Source organism: Adiantum capillus-veneris, chromosome 30, assembly GCF_014529385.1.
Source record: "Adiantum capillus-veneris isolate H3 chromosome 30, ASM1452938v2, whole genome shotgun sequence".
NCBI lineage: Eukaryota > Viridiplantae > Streptophyta > Polypodiopsida > Polypodiales > Pteridaceae > Adiantum > Adiantum capillus-veneris.
Window position 1 is genome coordinate 34,523,108 of NC_140960.1, and position 13,767 is coordinate 34,536,874.

The 13,767-nt window shown below is 42.3% G+C and overlaps 1 long non-coding RNA gene across 1 annotated transcript; it reads right to left on the minus strand.

The window, feature by feature from the left end:
* Window positions 1-171: 171 nt before the first annotated feature.
* LOC147417787 (uncharacterized) lies at window positions 172-11,408 on the minus strand. The gene is made up of 3 exons (XR_015187266.1): window positions 11,260-11,408; window positions 11,066-11,151; window positions 172-744 (listed from the first exon to the last, which is right to left on the minus strand). It is a non-coding gene; the product is annotated as an uncharacterized LOC147417787 (long non-coding RNA).
* Window positions 11,409-13,767: the final 2,359 nt, after the last annotated feature.

Genomic DNA, 13,767 nt, shown 5'->3' on the forward strand with positions numbered 1-13,767 from the left:
GGACTTTGAAATTTGAAAGTTGGCCGAGTTCAATGGCATAACTGGGATATGACAGCATAGATCGTGCATGTAATAGCCAAAACCAAAGCCATATTGAATTCAAGGGCAGAAATGGCTACCAGCTATGCTAATTTACATACCAAAGTTATAATGATACTGACAAAAGACATGAGCCACAAGCATTTTTCTCATTGAAGTGTGGTTGAATTGCACCATCAAAAGTGAGAAAGTGCTACTAATTGTCATGATCATCACTCATTGATGCGAAACAAGGTGAGAAGCTTTTTGCTTGATCGCAGGTGCAACAAGCTTTAGTATCAATGCTGAATGTCGGACCCAACTAGACAAAAAATAAAACACACATCAAATGAGCTACTGTATACAAAGTTAGCCTTTCAAGCATAGAGAGCTTGGCCAACGCATTGCCACTGGATGACATCTCGCAGAGGCTAAAGAGAACTGGCTATGAGACAAAACCATGTACAAAGTATCAGTGTCATCGTCCTGATGTCTTAAGACACAATCAACCAAAAAGAGTCTTGGCTATGATGTATCTATGTGGAAGGCTGGGAAACATAGTAACTTGGAAACTCTGTTTCGGAGTCTGACAGATAGGAAACACCGTTTCCAAAGTCACCCATTTCTTGTTTCTTTAGTGCCATTTCTCATTGAATTTCTGAAGGTTACATACAAAATCTGGATCCATTGCAAAGAGCAAGCCCTATCCGTCTTACACAAAAATATCTGCAAAAGACCAAAAGCCTCCTCAGAACTGGCTACAAATGGCATGTTAGAGATTTGAACATTTAGTACTTGGCTGCATTACTCTACTACAAACAATACTACAATTACTTTGATCCAAAGTTATTATATTGGGCACTTTACTCTCCAAAGAGAAATGATTTCTTAGGAACTACTTTCAACGGTCATCTTTGCATGGATTTAAATAAACACTGCAACACCAAGAGACAAAGAAGCTCTCATCTCCATCTTAATTCTAGACTGACACAAAGTTCAAACCAAATAAATACACACACAGGCGAGGTTGAAAACTACAGCCCTTTCTTTTCTTTTTTTTTTGTAAATCTGCTTTGATTACTTTACAAGTGGGAAACCTCAAAACGAGGAAAACCCACGAAAAGAAAGGGATACAAAAAGCTGAGCACTATAAGGCTCCGAAAACTAGAAACAGTCAAAGTAAATCCTGTAGGCATCAAGAGTGATCTCTCCAACATCATGAGCAAAATGTAGTGCTTCACCAAGAGATGATTTGAAATAGGGGAAGGGATCAACATAGGTGCCTTGGAACATTAAGGAGTTCCTATGGTGCCAGATGGCCCACAGAGTCCAAAATCTGACCCAGGTGAAGAACACCGCAAACTGAGAATGCGATGACCGAAGCACTCCAAAAAGCCAAAAGCGTCTGTGAAAAGAGCCGGAATGAAAATGCAGCCGAAGAGCAGTCGACAATTGCCGAATGAAGGCTCTGGAGTGGCGACAACGTCATAGCAAGTGTGGCACGGTCTCCTCAGCTTCACGGCATCTGGGGCAGTGGGAAGGTGCAATATGCCGAGTATGTAACACACTGCCAACAAGTAGAGCTCCCACCAACAGCGCCACAAGAAAACCTGTTCCTTCAAAGGTAGATGACTCTACCAAATACAAGACATTGTGTGTTGCCACCACAAGGATGACTCGCAGAGAAACCACGACCGATTACCATGATGCACAATCCATATATCAAACTGAAGGATGGCATATACACCGCCAGCTGAAATGCAGTCCAATCTAGTCGTAGCCAGATTCCAATCAGAGAAGCGAGAGTCCACATCCAAAGGAGGAATGGGTGAGAAAACTACAACCCTTTCTCTGAGATTTACCCAGCACAAGCATGGCAAAAATTTGTAGCACTTTCTCACCACTTGTTAAGAAATTAGGTCTTTTGTACATGCTTGGGTGGACAGTTGACTGATGTACCAGGTTGTCAGTGGTCTAGTAGACCGGAGGCACTTGGCGAGTCATATGTAGGTCTTCCAAGTTTTTGGGAAAAAGCCTTTTTTGAGCACTGAAAATACCCCTTGTTAATCTGGCAAACATCTCCAAAGACTTGCAACTCTTCATAGGAAGATCAGTTCTCCCTCAGTTGAAGATGATAGATCTAGGGTTTTATAAGGCATTGTGGGCTCTCATAATGAAATGGTTCATTATTTACAGACACAAATCCCACTATTTGTGAGCTCATTGGTGAAAAGAATTGAGGATGGAAGCAAAATGCACATCACAAACTTGGATTTAGCCTCCTATGCAGAGAAGAAAATAGGGGCTAAAAATAAGGTTCTTCAAGATCATTTGGCTGTTTTGCAAAAATCATTGGTCAAAAGATTAGCCAAAATTGTGGCTTTGTTTGAAAATTTTTGCACCAAGTCCTATACTTATTAAGCATACTTGCCAACTTATTTACACTACAGATTCTTTGAGGGGCCTTTTTTTCCCAAGGTGAAAATCACCATCCCTCTAATCTACATTTCTTAAGCTCCCTTCAAAATAAGATTATCTTTGGATGGCCTGACAATGGACTGTGATTGAGTGGCACTTCACAAAGTTAGTAGCCACCAGCAATGGTTTGGTTTATTGAAGATTATTCTGTGTATGTTAGAACATCCCATTCTATGTCCAAATTGATAGATGAGCAACTAGGTCAATCACTGCTTAAAACAACAATTTTCTTCGCCTTATTTTTAAGGTCAACTAATGGGACAACCAGGATTTATGCCAAAATCTAAGTATTAACCGGGATTTCTAAGTAAAATGCACCTTGAAAATTAAGATTTGACGGAATTACAACCGATGCCTTTCAATTTCAACCAGGAAATTTACACTACAAACCGGGACATGCGAGCACTAGAAACCTTTTAACTAACTGGAGAGTCCAAGGACGAGGATGGCAAAAGGTTGTTACTCAAAGGGGCATTGATGTTCAAAGGCTGCAGCTAGGGATGCTCGTGCAAATGAGAAGGGCCTATTGTGGGTATGGTAAGCCAGCCATTACGGTCGAAGGACTCGGCATAGGCCGTAGGGTTAAAACCCTGGGGGTCCAATGTATAATCATGTTTATATACCACGTAAGCTCAGCAAGAGGAGTTTTCTATTTTTGAAAATTTAAAGTTTTTTTTTTGTTGGCAATTTCATAAGCTTGTTTTATGGGATTGCATCCACACACCCACACCCACATGTCGCGGGAGTTGAACCATAGCGGACACACTTAAAGCCCCTCACTCAGCAAAATTGAAGCAATTTAACAAAGATACATCAACAAGAGAAGTTTTTTAAATCCCGTTAACTAAAAGAGAGAGAGAGAGAGAGAGAGAGAGAGAGAGAGAGAGAGAGTGCATGAACTGCGCTAAGGGATGAATTTCAACTTGAATAAAATCAGAGTTACCTGAGATCTCGTGAACTTGAACCGAAGGCCATCCTTGTGGTTTCTTGGTGGTGGCCCGTCTGGCCACAACCAAAGCAAGGTCCCTCTTTCACTACATTAGAAATGGTAGCATTCTTGACTTTCTTCTTCTCTTGAGCACCATGAGAGGTGGTATCAAGAGAAGGTCTCAACAACGATTTGGACCTTTGTTGGAATTGGGGCCGCTTCCTCGAAGTGTCCTCGTCTGATTAGTGATCAGAGTTTCTTTTCTTCTCATAATTCGCTCCATTTATCAAATGGAACGTTGGCCTTTGCCACAACATCCTCAACATCAATCATGGCTTTATCAAGGCCCACAGTAATCTTCATGCAGACCCACCAGATACATATGCACAACGTGTGGAATCCACTTTGCAGAAGGTGGGCGCTTCTGTGAAAGCTGTTGTATATTTATCAGGAGATAGAGTTTTCATCAAAAGACTTGTATCTTTGCATAGGCTTTCAGAGGATCCATTATTGTGAAATCCTTCTTGAATTACGCAAAAATCAGCCCAGGTCGTAGGCTTCTCTATCATATCACGCCACCAACTAAGCGTCTTACTGTGCAAATAGAGAGGAATTGTCTGAATCCTCCATTGATCATGCTCTCCATGGAGATCAAAGTACGTTGTCCATTGACGGAGCTAGTTATTTACAACTAATTCCATACATTCTTTCTCTTTTCTTGAGAAATTGGTAGTCTTGTACGGAATTGTCGCAGTAGGACCACCTGTAAGCGCCCAAAAGTAGCAATCTGCATCTGCAATTGCTGACTCGAAAATATACACAATCGTCGATTGAGCCATATTTCGGAGATCAGCAACACAAGCATTAAACCCTTGCCGGCTCCTTTGAGAGAGCACAATCGAATGGTCGTTTGAACATTTGCCTTTTTCAGAGCAGATATACGTTGATCGAGGCTCTGGAAAGTACTTGTAATCCTATATACAGAGCATGTGAACGGAATTTAAGTATTGCCTAGTGTGTCTTCATGTTGTGCACCCGAGCTAGAGAAATCCATAACGAAACCGGATGGAAAATTGGGACTTTGTCACCAGGACATGGCAATTGCTAACCTTAGTTGTTGGTTTCTTTTTCACGATTTTTATTTAATTTTTGGGACCCGCTTTTTGAAGTCACGAATGGCCGAACATTGTATGGCGAGTGTGAAACGGCCAACAGCCGAGAGTTTCACCCGCAGACGGGAAGGCCTTGTCGCCACGAGTTGGTCGGGCGGACCGGCACTGGAATCCAAGCAGTAAAAGGGTGTCTAGGCTCAGTTCAAAGTCATTTAGGCCCCCTCGTTACACCTATAAGTCGGTGGGTACTAGGAATTAACTCAAAAGAGGCTAAGTGGACACATGGCGGCTCCTGAGCAAGCATGCCAAGCCAGCATGAAGAGGCAAATCAAGAGAGGAGGCTGATCTTCACTCATTAAGTGAACTACAGTGTGTGGGTGAGTAGTGGGTGCAGGTTTCATAGCTTTAATGGAAAGCTTGCCTTCTCCCTTGCTTTATGGAGCGCGATGATTCCGCTCTCGTGCACCTCTCTCCCCCTTTGAATACAGAAACGTGGTGCCCCGCTCGAGGGCTTTTTATTTGTATGTACAGTTATGTGGGTTCATGCGCGATTGCCGAGGCAAGAGCCTCTTGCACAGATACTGGATTAGCTAGTTGCTGATCCCCCGTAGGTACAGGTGAATTTAGAGAGATTTCACGCGAGAAATCTCGGCCAATTCAAAGGGCAAGTAGCCCTACAGGTGCAGGAGCTCGAGGACTTGCTATGGATGCAACCGGCTTGCGAAACGGAGCCAAAAAACAGAGAAATACAACCTGCTATGTATTTAGGGTTTCGGCCCTAAACGGTCCCTAATACCCCCAAGAGGTCCGGGTATGCGAGGGGACCGCTGTGCGGGTGATCTGGCGCATATACAAGGCAGAAAACAGAGAATTCAGCGTGCTGCAGATTCTCGCCAGGTTTTGCAAAGTGTTCGTATGCGTCAAGAAAGTCACTTTTTGCGTGGGGATACTGTCTCTGAAGCGTCCTAGTATAGTTATGTTGCCGAAATCAGTCTAGAATAGGTCATTTTCAGCCCAGATTATGCGGGGCAGCTCATAGGAAATCACAGGTTTTATTCCCTCTTTGAATACAAAAAAGAAATACCGAAAGGAGCGCCAGTCTTTGGGGCCAACAGGTGTCGACGTGTGCTCGGTAGCGCTCTAGCTTCCAAGCCGTGTGTGTTTGAAGTGTCAATTCCCGGTACAGCCTTTAAGTTGCAAAGTTTCTCTGTGTTCTAAAGTCTAAAGTAAAGTTTCGGGTGAAAGCCTACGTCTACCGTCCTACGGGCCGGTTTCATGGTTCCGTCGCTGGGACAAGAATCACTTTTTCCTCAAGAAGTGAGCCTCAGTTGGTTTGTGACGAAGACACAAAGTATACAGGAACGCGGGATTACACTATGGCCGACAAAGGGAAAGGCATCATGGAAGAGGGTTCCTTTTCACAGGACACGCAGGCAATTCCTACAGTGTTTGAGGTTGGCGAGAGTTCACGGCCACGTGTATATGTACCTCTTGTTGATGTGAATGCTCCACCAATGCAGGGCGTTCTGAGTGGGCAACTTGAAGATGATGCGTTCAGGACTCAGTTGGTTGCCGCTGTGAATGTGTTTTCTCGACTAGTGCAAAACCCAAGGTTTATGGAGTTTTTGCAAGCGCCACTAGTGCCACGACAGACAAGGCAACTCACATAGCCTTGTTTTGAAGAAAGACGGATCTTGGAGGATGTGCATCGATTATAGAGCTCTCAACAAAATCACCATCAACAACAAATTTCCGATTCCTAGGATCGATGATATACTCAACAGGTTACAAGGATCCTCGTGCTTTAGCAAGATTGACTAGAAGAGTGGATATCATCAGATCCGAATCGCGCCGGGAGACGTCTACAAGACAGCCTTTCGGACTACTTTTGGGTTATTTGAGTTTTTGGTGATGCCTTTTGGCTTAACCAATGCTCTTGCGACATTTAACTGGATGATGGACAGGATTTTTCGAGAGTGTTGGCACTTTCTTTGACGACATAATTGTTTTCTCCAAGAATGAGGCAGAACACAGAGATCATCTGCTTCAGGTCTTTTAGGCATTACGAGATCACAAGTTAGTGATTAATGCAAAGAAAAGTGATTTTTTTCCTACCAGAGATACACTTTTTGGGACACATTGTCTCAGTAGCTGGAGTGCAAATGGACCCGGACAAGATAGAGACTATCCGTGATTGGCCCGATTTGAAAAATGTCCATGAAGTTAGAAGCTTCTTGGGACTGTGTTCGTACTACAGCTACTATTGTGTTTGCAGAGGTTGCTTCCCCTTTGCATATCTTGACACAAAAAGGAGTCCCTTTCTCGTGGGGATCCACAAAGGTGACTACCTTTCGGACCTTGAAAGAGAAATTGACTACGGGACCAGTTTTGACTTTGCCAGACTTGCAGAAGTCATTTAAAGTATATTGTGATGCTTGTGGTCGTAGTCTGGGTGCGGTCTTGATGCAAGAAGGCCATGTCATTGCTTACGAGAGCGGATTGTTCTCTAGGCCGGAGATGACAGCACAGATATATGAGAAAGAGCTTTTGGCGGTTATCCATGCTCTTACTCAATGGCGGCATTACCTACTCGGAGCGGATTTTACTGTCTTTACAGACCATCAGAGTTTGCGCTACTTCTTGTCACAAAAGCAGGTTTCGGAAAAGTAGATGCGGTGGCCGAACATCTTGTCACAGTTTCACTTCCAGATTGTCCATGTTCAGGGACAGAAGAATGTGGTGGCAGATGCTTTGTCTCGGAAGCCGTTGGTTTTGGCTATTGCCGCGATACATCCTAGGAGCTTCGAGGATATGGTCAATCAGTATGCCACAGATACAAATTTTGCAGATATTTTCACACGGATACGGGATGGGAAGACAATAGCTGGATACTCCCTTCGGGAAGGCTACTTGATGAGAAAGACTATGTTGTGTGTTACACAGCCGTTGAGGGAAAAGGTTATGACTAAATGCCATTGTCCACCTTTTACGGGTCACCGCGGCATTTCTACCACTATGAAGGGGGTAGAGAGATACTTCTTTTGGCCAAGACTCAAAAAGGATGTGGAAGAGTTTGTGCGCAGTTGCTTAGTATGCCAGAAGGTCAAGTTTGACAGGCAAAGACACAGGGATTGTTACAGCCTTTACCCATACCCACCCGCCCCTGGGAAAGTATTGCGATGGATTTCATTTTTGATCTCCCGAGAACACAGAGTGGTCATGATGGTATCTGCACTGTTATTGACAAATTTAGCAAACAGGCTCATTTCATTCCAGTGAAGGAAACAATCAAGCCGGATCACTTAGCGAGATTGTTTGTGGCCCAGATCTTCAGATTGCATCGCATGCCTGAGACGATTGTCTCCGACAGAGACCCCAAATTTACAAGTTTGTTTTGGAAAACAATTTGAGAGAACATTGGCACGCGGTTGCAGTTCTCGTCATCGTTCCACCCGCAGACTGATAGGCAATCTGAGATTGCAAATTCAGTGGTTCTGAGATTTAATGATGTCTTATATCTCTGATCAGAAGACTCAATGGGAAAAGTACTTACCTTTGGTGGAATTTGCCTACAATAACACGATATATTCTTCGACGGGGAAGGAGCCATTTGAGATTGTTGAAGGTGCTGCGAAGGTTCCACCTTTCCTAAGCACGAAAGATAAGATTTTTGAAGCGGATGAATATACGCGAGATTTGGATACGGCTTTTGCCAAGGTTCGCGAGACTTTGCAAAAGTCTCAAGAACGACAGAAAAAGGCAGCGGATCGCCATCGTTGCGACATGAAATTTAAGGAGAATGATTGGGTGCTCTTACGTTTTGAGAAGGCACGCCTACGAAAGAAAAAGGGAAAGGAGAGGCTTTTTCCAAAGCTTACTATGCGATACTACGGACCTTTCCAGATCACTGAAAAGATAAATGATGTCTCCTTCCGATTGAAATTGCCAGATACTTGGAGGATTCACGATGCATTCCATGTGAGTCTCTTGAAACCTTTTAAGGGTGATGTGCTTGATGATGGGGAGCCTAATGAGCAACCCGAAGTGAAAGAAAACGAGGAGATCCTTGTTCCTGAACAGATTTTGGCACATAAAGATACGAAGAATAAAGGTAAAGTCCAAAGGCGGTTCTTCGTTAAGTTCAAGAACTATCCTGCATTGGATGCAAAGTGGATGGAGGAGGAGGACCTAGCAGATACTCCTCAGATTGTGAAACTTTACCTCGATGCTTTTGGTTTAAAATAGTCTATTCCAAACGAAACCCAGAATTCAGCTTGGCCACAGATTTGGTGCAGTGGGATGCACAAGAGGGGAGTCGCTCTGCTCCTTTGTCAACAGATGCCTTGATTTAGATACTAGAGTCACTGATGTCTCTTTGAGCTTCAAGGATACTGAAAACTGACAGTATTCTGTTGTATGACTTTATGAAATGGAATTCCTGATTATGATACTGATTTGTTCTTGACTTCTCTTAAGTGCAGGAACTGATAGACGAAATGACTACAGCATTTTGGTATAATTGATCTCGAATAGACATGGTTGTAATAGGGGTTAGTCAATCGGACATCGATGAGGTCCCGATTGGACCTAGATGTGATTGCTAGCTACATTGCCGATAAATCATGCTCTAAGATCCGAATGAATGTTGAATGTCATGTGATGTCTAGTGATATCCTGTGATGTCGTGTGATGTGACTGTCGATTTGGTACATGTGCTAGATGTGTATTCCTAGTACGTAGGTACTAACAGTTAGTGTCTGCTAAGACGGTTTATGGCTTTTGCCGGTTTTGTAGGCATAATCGCGGTCGATTATAATGCTTTCAAGAGGGGGGTATGTCACAAAGTGATGACGTGGCTACCGACAGCAAAAACCCCAAATTCTGTCATAAATCCTAAAATTTTTGCAAACCCTAATTTTTGTCAGAAATCTTAAAATTCCTACAAACCCTAATTTCTGGAAACCCTAACCCTAACTACTGATGGGAAACCCTAAATCAAGCGGAGAATGCCACGTGACAACAAGTACGGATTTTCGGGATTTACGGCACAAATTACGGAAAGCTGAAAAAAAGCATATGCGACACAAATCAGCTTTTGGGACTTTTTCTTAAGGCTACGCTTTGAGAGAAAGAGAGAAAAAGAGAGAACTTGCGTTATTGTTGCTCTCATTGAGAGAGAGAGAGAATCTGCTTTTGCTTTCAAGCTTTTGGGACTCTGCTTTTTGGCATCCCTTCTAACATTTAAATATGCGATGAGGGCCTCACTTCTCAGAGCATCTAGACACAGAGTCTGAGAGTGAAACCCTAACCGCTCTTGTACTTTGACATTGATTTTTAATACAAAAAGAAATATCGAAAGGGACGCCAGTCTTTGGGGCCAATATCTCTAGGCACGGAACTCCGTCGGCCAGTGCAAATCTATTGTGATCTGTGAATTGTTTTGAAGTGGTTATTTGGTGCTGTCGCGATTGATTCTTGACTTGGAGTGTCCAAGTCTGTTACAATTCAAATATCAAACCCCCCACCTTGTCCTCCTATTGCTACATTGGGTCTCTCCATCTCAATGGTGACCACAAACGCGGGACTCTATAAAAGTATGTTCACTATATAAGTATGTTCAAAAAAGTATTGCTTATATTTTTTCACCGTAAAAGCGCGGAGGATTGTATAAAAGATAGAGAATTTTTTACAAGAAAGGCTAATTAGGTCTCCCCAATCTCAGAAAAAGAAAAATTCTTTCAAAACAATTCAAATGCATAAGTGAAGGGTAAGTATAGAAATGAAAAGCCTCATGCAAATGAAAAAAGCCTCATGCAAATGAAAGTCATGGGAAATGAAAAGCCAAAAGACAATTCATCTCCATATAAAAGAGAGATGGTGGAGTGCACATCATATACATTTGTGTTTTCCTTTTCTTCAACATTTTCTTAGTGTCATTTGCCTTGGATATGCTAATTAAAAGCCTTGGATATGGGAAAAATTGAATGAGGGCAAGGAGCCACCACAACCTTTGTGTTTGGAGGCTTTCTTTGATTTGGCCTCTCCACCCTCGGATTGAGATCCGGGTAGACTTATTTAGTGAAGTATTAAAATTAAACATCTACTACTTCCATTACAAATTCAAGCTTATAAGTATCAGTATCTTGAATGCCTTTTAACAAATAATGCCTCTCTTAGAAAGGCAATTAGTGGGTAGCTTATCCTTCTTCTATGGAAAGAAGTTTATGAACGATGGCACCATCACATGTGCTGAAAGAGAACACTGATTGCAAGAAAAACAATAGAGAGAACCAGACAGGGTTTTCCCATAAGTTTGTTTGAAGATTTCTGGGTTACATGAGCTACTTATTTAGAAAAATTGATTTATCAGACGTAAACAGCATGTGAAGAAAACCCTCATTTAGAAACAACACATGTGTGTGTGTGTGTGTGTGTGTGTGAGAGAGAGAGAGAGAGAGAGAGAGAGAGAGAGAGAGAGAGACTCGATTGGGCACTGCAGCCAATTCTGAGTGAGGAAGGAGATCCTCACCTTCATGCTTGTATGAGTTGTTGAGTGTCCAAGATAATCGACTGCTACGCCTTAGCTTCAGTGGTCTGATTTATGACTGCGGCTACCTGAATGGAGTAACATTAAAACTAAGATTTAACATGAACTATTGACGGCGAACTCTCGCACAGAGAGAGAGAGAGAGAGAGAGAGAGAGTATATGTGTTGAAGCATACGTATGTGCATGTGTGCGTGCCTGTTCAAGAGCTTTCGCCATGGTCGACCAAAGAAATGCCTGCATGCAGGCACTCATGAGGCTCACATATTGAGTTATTTCACAGGCGTGCAATAACTTTACTTGCATCGCCAAACTTTTGGCTACCCATCCCAACTAGCATCCGGCAGCATCTTCTTTTTTGGGAAAATTACCAAAATACCCCTCTGATTTGAGGAAATTCCCAAAATACCCCTCAAATTTCAAAAATTCCCAAAATACCCTTGTATCTATTTTGGTTGGAATGTTCAAGATTTTCTAATCTTCATTCGTTCTTGACAATTGAGATCTGTTTTTGAGTGCTCAACATGTAATTTGTCTCCAGTTACCATCGCAAAAAAAAGCAATTATGTCTAAAAATAATGAAGCAATTCATCTCCAAAGCCTACGTAACCAACTCAAATTGTAGTTTTAGCATCTTGTACGATAGACAATCACTCTTCCTGTGAAGACCTATGAAGGAGATCCTCACCTTCATGCTTGTATGAGTTGTTGAGTGTCCAAGATAATCGACTGCTACGCCTTAGCTTCAGTGGTCTGATTTATGACTGCGGCTACCTGAATGGAGTAACATTAAAACTAAGATTTAACATGAACTCTTGACGGCGAACTCTCGCACAGAGAGAGAGAGAGAGAGAGAGAGAGAGAGAGAGAGAGAGAGTATATGTGTTGAAGCATACGTATGTGCATGTGTGCGTGCCTGTTCAAGAGCTTTCGCCATGGTCGACCAAAGAAATGCCTGCATGCAGGCACTCATGAGGCTCACATATTGAGTTATTTCACAGGCGTGCAATAACTTTACTTGCATCGCCAAACTTTTGGCTACCCATCCCAACTAGCATCCGGCAGCATCTTCTTTTTTGGGAAAATTACCAAAATACCCCTCTAATTTGAGGAAATTCCCAAAATACCCCTCAAATTTCAAAAATTCCCAAAATACCCTTGTATCTATTTTGGTTGGAATGTTCAAGATTTTCTAATCTTCATTCGTTCTTGACAATTGAGATCTGTTTTTGAGTGCTCAACATGTAATTTGTCTCCAGTTACCATCGCAAAAAAAAGCAATTATGTCTAAAAATAATGAAGCAATTCATCTCCAAAGCCTACGTAACCAACTCAAATTGTAGTTTTAGCATCTTGTACGATAGACAATCACTCTTCCTGTGAAGACCTATAGAAAAATTTATTTTTCGAGAAATTTAGTCTCACAACCAGGGGTATTTTGGGAATTTTGGAAAATTTAAAGGGCATTTTGGGAATTTATGACATAATATCGGGGGCATTTTGGAAATTTTTGAAATTTGAGGGGTATTTTGGGAATTTCCTCAAATTAGAGGGGTATTTTGTTAATTTCCCCTTCTTTTTTTTGGACTACATAATTAAGTAGTCCTCAGGATTTTGGGTGCAAATCTAAACCATTGAATAAAGATTGCGGATTACCAGATGGCAAGTTAATGATTAAAATTTTTAAAAAAAGTATTTTTTGTAGGTCCTTGTAAGAGGGTGTTGACATTTGTGTACCTCCCTCTTTAAAAGGGGGTGTTGGGTATTCGGCCATGTACAATCTTTCCCCCCACTTTGACGGTTGGGAAAGGTCACTAGCTGCCCAAGGTTATTGGTTGACCTTTCCCTGCAATCCATGTCCGTCGGTCACCATGAGTCCCCTAGATTATAGGGAAAGGTCAGTCAATGACCTTTCCCTACCCTTCAACGCCTTTTGACAAATAATACCTCTCTCTTAAGAAGGCAATTAGTGGGTAGCTTATCCTTCTTATATGAAACTAGGTTCATGAACAATGGCACCATCACCCTGTGCTGGAAGAGAGCACTGATTGCAAGAAAAACAAAAGAGATAACTAGACTATATTTCAAGGTTTTCCCATAAGTTTGTTTTAGGATTTTTGGGTTACATGAGCTGCTTATTTCAAGGTCAATTTCAATAATTGATAAAAGAGAAAATTTGATTTATCAGACGTAAAGAGCATGTGAAGAAAACCCTCATTCAGAAACAACACGTGTGTGTGTGTGTGTGTGTGTGTGTGTGTGTGTGTGTGAGAGAGAGAGAGAGAGAGAGAGAGAGAGAGAGACTCGATTGGGCACTACAGCCAATTCTGAGTGAGGAAGGAGATCCTCACCTTCATGCTTGTTGTATGAGCTGTTGAGTGTCCAAGATAATCAACTGCTGCGCCTTAGCTTAAGTGGTCCGATTGTTGGCTGCGGCTACCTGCATGGAGTAAACATTAAACACACACACACACACACACACACACAGAGTATATGTGTTGAAGCATACATATCTGCATGTGTGCCTGCCCACAGGAGCTCAAGAGCTTTCGCAAAAACAAATGCATGCATGCACGCACTCATGAAAGCGCACGTATCGAGTTATTTCACAGGCGCAGTTACTTTGCAATAACTCCAAGGTATTTACTCATCGCAAGTTTTCCAACTAGAGTGCTTCGTTAGCTTC